A 10,546-nucleotide genomic window follows, 5' to 3' on the forward strand; every position below is an offset into this window, starting at 1 on the left:
TGTAGTTCTTTCCAACCTTACCCCTCCAGAAGCCTACCCTCATCTGGGCTATGGCTTCCCCGGAGCGAACTTGGCCTCGGGTGTAGTAAAACGGAATCGTCTGCTCAGATTATATTTCAAGCCAAATTCAGTGTCTTGTAGCCTTGCTGTATGATTTATTTGGCCCTTGGGAGCTCCTACTGAAAGTGCTGAAATGCCATACTGACATTTCACTTCAGACTTACAACCACCTACACTCGAAGCAGAATTTATCTCTGACAGGAGACTTTCTCCCTATTCAATGTCAAACAACATGCAATAACTTCCCTGCTGAATAATCATCTATGTCCTAATGGGAGGAGTAGGGACAGCAGAGGAGCAAGAATAGAAAGAAGAACAAGCTGTGTGCATGTATGTTGGGAAAGGAGAAATTATAGCTGACAAGTTCAGCAAGAAATTTCTAATGAATCCATCAACTTCAGTTATCTGTCCAGAGTCACAGTTAGGAGAGAGATTGAAATAGGAGAACCATACAGGGAGGCTCAGAGGCAATTTATCTGAAATAGCAGCTGGAAGGGTTTTGTAACAATTCTAGTACCATACCCAGGGAAGCTACCATCTCTCTCTCTCTTTCTCTCTCTCTCTCTCTCTCTCTCTCTCTCTCTCTCTCTCTCTCTCTCTCTCTCTCTCAAAATATACTTGTATTGATTTCAGAGAGGTAGGGAGAGGGAGAGAGGGAGATAGAAACATCAATATGAGAGAGAATCATTGATTGGCTTCCTCCTGCACACCCCCTATGGGGATTAAGTTTACAACCCAGGAATGTGCCCTTTTTCAGAATTGATCCCAGGACCGGACCCTTCAGTCCACAGGCCAATGCTTTATCAACTGAGTCAAACCAGCTAGGGCCACATCTACTCTTTTGCTTCCATTTACCATTATCAAATGTGACAGGATCCCTATTTCTGAAAGCTTTCAAGCCCCTCAGATGGAAGACTAAAGAAGCCAGTGAAGTTTAGGGCTACCTTTTATTCTACCCACAAATTTGGTGAAAGAAGAAATGTCTAGCCTTACCTGGTGTGGCTCAGTGGATAGAGCATCAGCCTGTGGACTGAAGGGTCCCAGGTTTGATGCTGGTCAAGGACACATGACTGGGTTGTGGGCTTAATCCCCAGTAAGGGACATGCAGGAGGCAGCCAATCAATGATTCTCTCTCATCATTGATGTTTTTATCTCTTTTTCCCTTTCCCTTCCTCTCAGAAATCAATAAAGAAATTTAAAAAAGAAAAGAAAAGAAAAGAAATGTCTACATGGATATGATTTTTCTGCCACATGTACACCAGTGTTAACATGTGTGGACATCTGTCCACTTGAAAGACCATGTACTGATGGTGCATGCCCCAACACAATACCAGACTCAAAAATGCCCATGATAATTGCTTCTGATAACACTAAGTAGGTAAAAGGTCTTCTCTCTCTTCTTCCATCACCCCAAATCCTAAAGGTAAGGTCTCTAGAGATTGAAGCTGTACCTTTATATGCCCTTGAGTTCCAACAAAGTGGAAGGGAGAATCATCACTGTCGATCCGTCAGTTGGCACAGCACCCAGCCCACATTGGAGAGGAAAATTCAGAAGCTATCCTCTTCCTGATCAGGACACATTATTCTCAAGGACTGAAAGAAACAAAGGAGCTTAGGAAAATTCATAGAGTGAATACTATTCTTTGAAAACAATGTTTAAACCAAGGTCTCCAATATCCCCAGAGTGTGTTAAACCTCAAGAGAATAAACTACAACAACCAAGTTTGCACTGAAGATGTATTTCTGTTGCTTTATTTCTGGACCTACTTATAAGGGATGAAAGTATTATGGGACTGTAACAGTTATTTCCCCTTATAATTCTTACCTATATATACATAAAAATAAGAATACTAGTAGAAGAATAATTCCAATATTAAGTTATGGTGGCAGATAGCCTCCATTTATAACATTCTTACTAAAGAAAATGACTTACCATTTTCAAAACTGAGATCTGTTCAGTAACTCAGATAATAGGGTAGACTACAGCCAGTAAGATAAATAGTTGTTCTGCCAGGGAACTGCTAGCATTGTAAATGACACCTCCTGCAGGGATACTAAACACTCAATCAGGAAATGCCATGGTTGTTGGTTTAGAATCCGCTTTCTCAAATCCATAATTTTGAATGAGTTTGTTTTTGTTTTTTAACTGAAACTTTTTTTTTTTTTTAGTTGGTAATAATCCAGTCTGTATCATGCTTTAAAAGGCAACCCATTACAAACCCCTCCTAGAGTCCTCCTTATGCCTTACATGGCATGGTGAGTCAGCAATGTTTTTTTAAATCCAAAGCGTTAGAGAAGAAGCTGAGGGAAATTGTAACTGCTCAAAGCAGCATCTTGAACCTTCTGCCAAATACGGGGTTGCCAGCTGGTAAACCCTAGTGCTCTTTAGTCCCACAAAGAATCACATATGTGTCACTGGAGGTGAATCATATACGGGTGGCTGAAGATAGACACAAGTTGCTCTGTATTAACCTGAGTCATCTACAGGAATAAACAGCAGGGTGTATAAGGTGGCTGGCAGTGGGAATGAATTTGGAAGACGTTCCCCCGTTAGCCCTCCAACTAGAGCATGGGGTCCACGGCTCCCAAAGCTCCTGAGCCACCTCCACCCCGGTTCTCAGCCATCACCACCCCCAACTCTGGATTTATATTTGCTTTTTCTGGACACACGCTCATGTTCCAAAGCAGTGATTCACAGATTTGATTCATTTGATTTCAACCTCACTATTTTTGTCCATTATAATTTTACTATCATTTCCCAATAGTATAATTAAAATTCCAACATAATTTTTCATACTTTGCAGGTAATCACACACGCACACACACACACAAACACACACACACACACAAACACACAAAAACACACACACCAAAAAAAAAAAAAAAAAAAAAACCCACAAAAAAAAAAAAACACCAAACCTAACAAAATCAAAATAATGCCCTTAAAATTTAACTAGAAACTATTAACTACTAAAAGCTCTGAGCCAGAGGCCTGCCCCGTCATTTTTTAAAGGGAGGGTAATAAGTGCTATAAAGGTGTTAAAGGCAGTTAGCACCAAGCTGGGACTTCCCAGTAATACATTCACAAGAATGGAAAGAGAATACCAAAGGAAATTTTCTCATTTTGTGTGATTCCATTTTATTTAATGCCATGTCAAATTATTTAATCTCATGCAAGATTATCTTGGGTACCATGTGGAATCATCTTATAAATCCTACATTTTGGGACAGGATATAGCAGTCCTCCCAACACACACATACAAATACCTAAGTGTGTATTTATGAGATAACCTAACTACAGTTTAAGATGCAAATTTCTTGGCTCCACCCCCCAAGTCTTCTGGGATAGATCTTAGGAATGGGAATTTTAACAAGCTTCATAAATGATACTTAATATATGCAACAAAACATTTTTTTTTAATACATCAAAATTTCTCGGGTCAGGAAATTGAGCAGTATCTGTCTGGATGATTCTTTTGTTTCACGTGGTATTGACAAATATCACTCAGTAATAATATTCAGCAGGCAGATGAAATAGTCCAGAAAATATATACAGACTCACTCATATGATTGCTTTTTTGGTTGGGAAAATAGGAAGCCTGGTATCAACAGGGACTGCCTACCAAAGTGCTCAGACATGACCCCTGTAGCACGTGGTCTCAGGTTAGTCAGGCTTCTTGTGTGGTGGCTCCGATCTCACAGAGAGGGCAGAAGACTGGAGGAAACCACCAGGGTCTTCTGATCTAGCCTCAGAAGCCCCAGAATGTTCCTTTTACTTCATGCTGTTAGTCAAGCAAGTCCCTAAGGCTAGCCCAAATTCAAGTGCAGGTGAATTAAAGTCTACTCTTTAACAGGAGGAATAGCAAAGAGATTGAAGCCCTCTTTTAATCTCCTATGCTCTCAAGTATAAAACGTTAGCTAATAAGAAATACATGATGAGAGCCATCTAAACTGGATATGTGGGGACTGGGTAGTTCTAGCACCTGTCAAATAGCCAGAGAATGTTCTGATGTTTTACATTAGTCTGGGAAATGCCCTTTACATATCTCTAATTTTAAGCATTATAAATTCTTCTTAGATTATTATTTTCTTTTTTTTAAGTTTTTCTTGTATCATTCTTAGTGTCAAAGTCAATGGAAATAAATATCAAGATGAAGAATCATCAAAACTCACTAGTTCATGCTTTCATGCTTTCATGCTTTTATTTATAAGGTTCTATCCATAAAGCAAATTTATTTAAGGCATGCCCAGACAATAAAATTATATCCTCCATCTCTCATTGGGAGACAATGATGACTAGGTTTGCTTATCTCCACGTCTGAAATATTGCCTTCTAGTTTTTCTTTGTATTTTTCTTTGTCTCAGAATACACAACATGCCTAGATTTATTTCTCTTCTCCAACATAGTGCTGGCTTTAATATTGATATAAGAGTATGTTTGTAAATTTGAATATGTATCTTTCTTTTTTTTCCTTAATTCTTTCAAACCTTTTGATTTGTGATAAGAATCAATATTGTATAGAGTGCTGGTGCCTTTATAAATATTTTCATCACTGACTTTTAAATACATACAATAGTCAATACATAATTCTTTCCCCTATTTACATTACCTTTAGTGCACTGATTTTTTTACCTTTTTCATGGCACACATAAACTAATTACTAAAACTCTGTAGCACACCAAAAACTATACTATAACTTTGCTGATCTCATACAAAAATAGGTATAATTTTGGTTGATTTACAACAACAAAAAATATTATATAATAGTAATTACCTACTTGTTTTTACTTCATAAAAAAATAATTAGGTGCCTATACTTGTATATAAGAATTTCTGATACCAATAACTGAGCAATCAGATACAGCCTTATTAGGTGGCATGGGCATTAAGCTGCAACTCCATTATATGACCTATTATCTATGGTTCAAGACAGGGCATTAACATTGGATGGCTATTCTTGTGTTGACTATTGTCTTTTTTTTCTTCCTTTTTTATTTTTTTAAAGAATCTAAGGGAAAAGAGGTCAGTGCCCCTACTACATAGTCAAGTATTGCATTTTAACATTTTTTTTTTTTGTGGCACACCAATTGAAAATCATGGCTTTAGTTGATAATAACAATAAAGATAATGGATTTCAGTTTTGTAAACACATGTACCTGGGCAAATGTATTGATTCAATAAATATTTATTAGCTATCTCAAAGAGTAAACAGGCTGGTGGGAGAGACAAACACAGTGGTATGCTGGAGCTAGCTCAAACTGGCTTATGTTGGACCTCAGCCTAGTCCGTGCATCTCTTCCGAATCTCATTTCAGTGACTTTAAGTTAGTAGCTTGAAATCAGCCATGGTGAGAGCATTTACACTTTGGAAACTGGCAAACACTACAAGTTTTTGCTAAACATTTACAAGTGTACCACTGCAGTTCATAAATATGGCTAACAGTGCTAAAGATATACATTAGATGCAATAAAAACATGAAGAAGGGGAGTTGAACCTAGTTAGAAGTCACTGAAGACTGCCCTTTTGAGGCCAAGCTCAAATGTCCCCTCCTCTGCAAGGCCTTTCTATATAACTTACCTATAGAAGCTCTCCTAGACACCTCTACCTATATAAATTATTCATTTCTCTCAGAGAAGTCACACTTGATGATTATCTTAATTATTTCTACTCATTTATGTATTTCCCTTACTAGAATTTTACATTCTTTATTTGTAGAATATTCTGCTCACAGGAAGCAGGAACAGAAAGAGCACTAGGATCAGGGAAAGATAGTGTGTGCATGAAACATGAAGTCCAAGTCAGGGAGGGGCCAAGGTATATTTAGGCCATATGGAGTCCCTAGATTATACCATGTGAGTCATTGAGACCTATGAAGGCCACTGTTCAAGCTTCCATTCACCAACAGGTGAGCATAAGCATGGTTAATTCTTAACAAGGACATATTTTTTCCAAGTTAGAAAAGGAAAATCAAAATGAACTAACGAAAACACAACCCTCTTCAAGCCCCCAATATGACTGACAAATTGACATTTTTCACCCCCCAAAAAAGGGGAATCATCCTTGAAAAGAATTGTTGGACCTCTTCAAAATTAGAGTATTCAGTGTGAAGCATTGGGTAATACTTATATTGAAACAAATAAAGAATAAGGTGAAAGGGCTATGCTTGGTTTTCACAATGTGCATTATTAAAATCCTTCTGCAGATAATCGTGGCCCCTTGGCAATAGTGCATACATTAGATGTTCTGAGAAATGTATTCAAGGGGTTTTCTGTATAAATGAAAAAGCAGAGGATTCAGTTCCTAAGGAGATAGACTAATTTGATTACAGATATTGAGCAGTTCCTCTGCGGAGAGCTTTGGGCCCGGACCTCCCCACTTCCCATATTGCTCACAGTCTATTACTTGAGGAGATAGACTCTCCAGTGGGATGAAGAAAAGATTAGAGTCTAAAAGACAGAGTGACTAAATCTGGTGGGTGGAATGAGGAAGGTTCCAGGGAAAGGCAATGTCTGGGTTAGCCTTGGGAGGTGAGTAGGATTCAATAGGCAAAGAAACAGTGAAAGGGGCACTCCATACAGGAAGAACACCCTGACTCAAGACACAGAGGTCTGAAATCAGGGTGCATATATATTTAAAGGCTCATGAAACAGCCACACATAGAGCAACTTACACAACTCTGAGCAGAACAACTGCCAATGTACTTTTGCAAAACACCATTCTAATTTTACTTTGGTTTTCATAACGACAAAGTGATTCATTAGTTCCTATTACACAGAACAATTTCAAAATGATAAAGACTTTCTTCATTATAACAGTTCAAAAACAAGGGGAACTTGAAGCAAATCCACTCTCTCTACTCAGCAAATAAGTGACCACAAGAGGTAATGACCACCCTGCACACAGCACCCATCCAACCTTACTTAAACAAACTTAATAAGATAAGAACATCTCTGCTTAATATATATTGCACTCTCATATGGAAAACATATTTTATAGACTTAGATAAACCTATGTCTACTTATACCTGCCAAGGTGCAATCAACTACATTTGTTAAAAGGACAATTCACATGAATCTCACTTGAAGAAAACTCAAAATGTAAAAATAACTGATTTCCAAAATCTATATATTAAGAGTCAATTGCTGCACATTTATTTTATCATTGGTTTCACTTAAATTGTGAGGTTAAAAATAGAGTTTCACTTACGAAAAGCTATTTTCATACAGGAATATATTTTGTGTGCAGAGCAAAGCACCACAGGGCTTTGGTGGCCAGCATCAGAGAGTGATTCTCACTGGCTTACCTTGAAAAGAAGATTTTTGTAAGAATATTATTCAACTCATCAAATAAAAATAAAAAAATAAAAAAAAACTACAAACAGAGCTCAAAAAAGGATTCCCTTCAAAAAAAGAAAGGCAGTTCCTGGAATCCAGATAGTAGGACTTTATTTAAAAAATGCAATTGATGATCATTCTTCAGATCTTTTTCACTTAGCTCAAGTTTCAAAGACCCAGGATAGAAGGTCTGATTGGACCAATTTGGGACAGTTGCCCAGAGAAAGCGAGGCACCTTAAACTACAATCCCTTGGATGCTGCACAGATTCATGGAGAATGGTTTCCTCAAAGGCATTGGCACTATTATCAGAGGGTCGAAGGATGCTATAATAGTAGCCAGAAGACATAGAATATTCACTGTAACCCTTAAGGCTGCCCTGCATTTAGTCCTGACCCACTGTACCAATTTAATACAGAGCTTCCGTTGAGCTGAGACTTTTGTCCTTCTCCTTCTGCACCCACCCCAGACCCAAATTGTTCTGAAGAAACTTCTAGAACCTGCTTTATTAGGGAATCTTCTCGATACACACATGTTGGTTAATTGAGGTTCTGTGGATGCATTTTACACACAAAGCGGTTTACTTCTCCACATGTAACATAAATAGTGTCTGGCCACAAAATATAAACAAGTAAAACAAGTTTATTTCAACTGGTTTGTCCTTTTATATTAAGGCAATCATCACATTATCCTAGTCAGATAATTTAAATATGTCCACAGAATGCAGAATATGTTTTAAATAAGTTTTTAAAAGCATAAAAAGAGAAAGTTAATAAAAATGTTATTTGGTCTTTGTTGCCAGACATTCTATCAAACATATATTTTTCATATACCTGGTATAAGTTACATTCAATAAAAAAAATATATTTAAAATATAAATTTACACACACTCACACACACACACACAAGTAACAACTAAAATAGACAAAAAGAATAGAGCCCTGGCCAGTTTGGCTCAGTGGATAAATCATTGGCCTGCAGACCAAAGGGTCCCAGATTCGATTCCATTCAAGGGCACGTACCTCAGTTGCAGTCTCTTCCCAAGCCCAGATCCTAGTCAGGGCTTGGGCAGGAGGTAACCAATTGATGTGTTTCTCTCATATCTATATTTATATCTGTCTTTTCACCTCTTTTTCATGCTCTTTAAAAATCAATGGAAAATATCCTCAGGTGAGGATTAAAACAAACAAAAAGAATATAAATAATATAAAATGCAAAAGAATGGAAAGCTTCTAAATCAGTATAAGAGAAAAGGGGGGGGGGGAGAAAACTTGATCAAGTCAATCAAGGAAGGATAGAGAGGAAATAAAAGTATGTAATTCATTTTAAAATCAAATGTGTAATATATCTAAAGTGCCTTTCTGTGGGACTTGCCTGAGCTTCTATGATTGGATTAAAAATAAACAAACAAAATAATAATCAGGTGAATGCCTCTTCCGAGAGAACATAAATAGTGTCTGGCCACAAAATATAAACACAGGGGCCTATTTGGGCAGGACTGATGGGAGACCAATGCTGTCTGCTCTACCCTGAGACTCCACCCTATCCAAGCTGAGCACAGAGGCTTTTGTAAGTCATGTCTCATAAGGGTGTCTCCAGCACAGAAGTTCTCCCAGCATAGACACAGCTAATCCTCACAGCCAATTGGCCTGGAGGTCAGTTCCTCCCAGTGATACCAATATCAAGGCTTAACTACAAGACTGTGCACACAGCCCACAAAGGGGTGCACCAAGAGTGTCCACCTCAGGTAACTGGAGAGGCTGAGCCACTGGGCCTTATAGGACACCTAGCACACAAAGTCACTCTATCAATTCAGTGAAGCAGCCAAAATGTGGAGACAAAGAAACAGATCACAAAGGAAAGAAATGGAGGAAAGCAAATGACTACCTATAGATTTCAAAACAATGGTTATAAGGTTTTTCATGAATTTTCTAGATGAAAAAGGACCAACTAGAAATTAAACATACACTGACTGAAATAAAAAATATTATACAGAGACCCAACAGCAGAATAGAGGATCGTAAGAATCAAGTCAAAGATTTGAAATACAAAGAAGCAAAAAAAACAAAAACACCCAACTGGAAAAGCAAAAAGAAAAAATAATCCAAAAATATAATGATAATATAAGGAGCCTCGGGGACAACTTCAAGTGTACCAATATCAGAATTATGGGGGTGCCAAAAAAAGAAAGAAAGCAAGATACTGAAAACCTATTGGAAGAAATAATAACCGAAAACATTCCCTACTTGGTGAAAGAAATAGACTTACAAGTCCTGGAAGCACACAGAACCCCAAACAAAAGGAATCCAAAGAGGACCACACCAAGACACATCATAATTAAAATGCTAAGAGCAAAAGAAAGAGAGAATATTAAAAGCAGTAAGAGAAAAAGTATTAGTTACCTACAAGGGTGCACCCATATGACTGTCATCTGATTTCTCAACAGAAACTATGCAGGCCAGATGGGAGTGGAAAGAAATATTCAAAGTGATGAATAGCAAGAACCTACAACCAAGATTACTCTACCCAGCAAAGCTATCATTCAGAATTTAAGGGCAGATAAAGAGCTTCACAGATAAGAAAAAGCTAAAGGAGTTCATCACCACCAAACCAGTATTATATGAAATGCTGAAAGGTATTCTTTAAGAAGAAGAAGAAGAAGAAGAAAAAGTTAAAGATAAAAATTATGAACAATGAATACATATCTATCAACAAGTGAATCTAAACATCAAGTGAATAAAAAATCTGATGAACAGAATTAACTGGTGAATATAATACAATCAGGAGCATAGAAAGGGTGTGGACTGATAATACTCAGGGGGAAAAAGGTAAGAGACTGGACAAAAATCGTACACCTATGGTGAAGACAGTGGGGGAAGGGTAAGGGGAGAGGATGGGATGAGAACCAGGTGGAGGGGAGTTATGGGGGGGGGGGGGGAAGAGGAACAATTGTAATAATCTGAACAATAAAGATTTATTAAATTTTAAAAAAAGAAATGGGTAGGTAAAAAACACACATAAGAATTAATGAGTATATAGACAATTTGAACAGTACAATGAATATGATCAAGCTAATAAAAATATATAAAATCCTACTCCAATAATTAGATTAGCAAAATATTATTTTAAAGCATAAATACAATATAAAAATT

The 10,546-nt window shown here is 37.4% G+C and overlaps 1 long non-coding RNA gene across 1 annotated transcript in view; it reads right to left on the reverse strand.

Annotated features, from left to right (window-relative positions):
- LOC311626520 overlaps positions 1-1,554 on the reverse strand; it is a 76,123-nt gene extending 74,569 nt beyond the window's left edge. The window contains exon 1 of the long non-coding RNA XR_014795707.1: positions 1,512-1,554. This is a non-coding gene — a long non-coding RNA (uncharacterized lncRNA). The remainder of the gene's footprint in view (positions 1-1,511) is intronic.
- Between the last annotated feature and the right edge of the window lie 8,992 nt (positions 1,555-10,546).

Source organism: Pipistrellus hanaki (genome assembly GCF_964339955.1).
Source record: "Pipistrellus hanaki genome assembly, chromosome: 8".
Taxonomy (NCBI): Eukaryota; Metazoa; Chordata; class Mammalia; order Chiroptera; family Vespertilionidae; genus Pipistrellus; species Pipistrellus hanaki.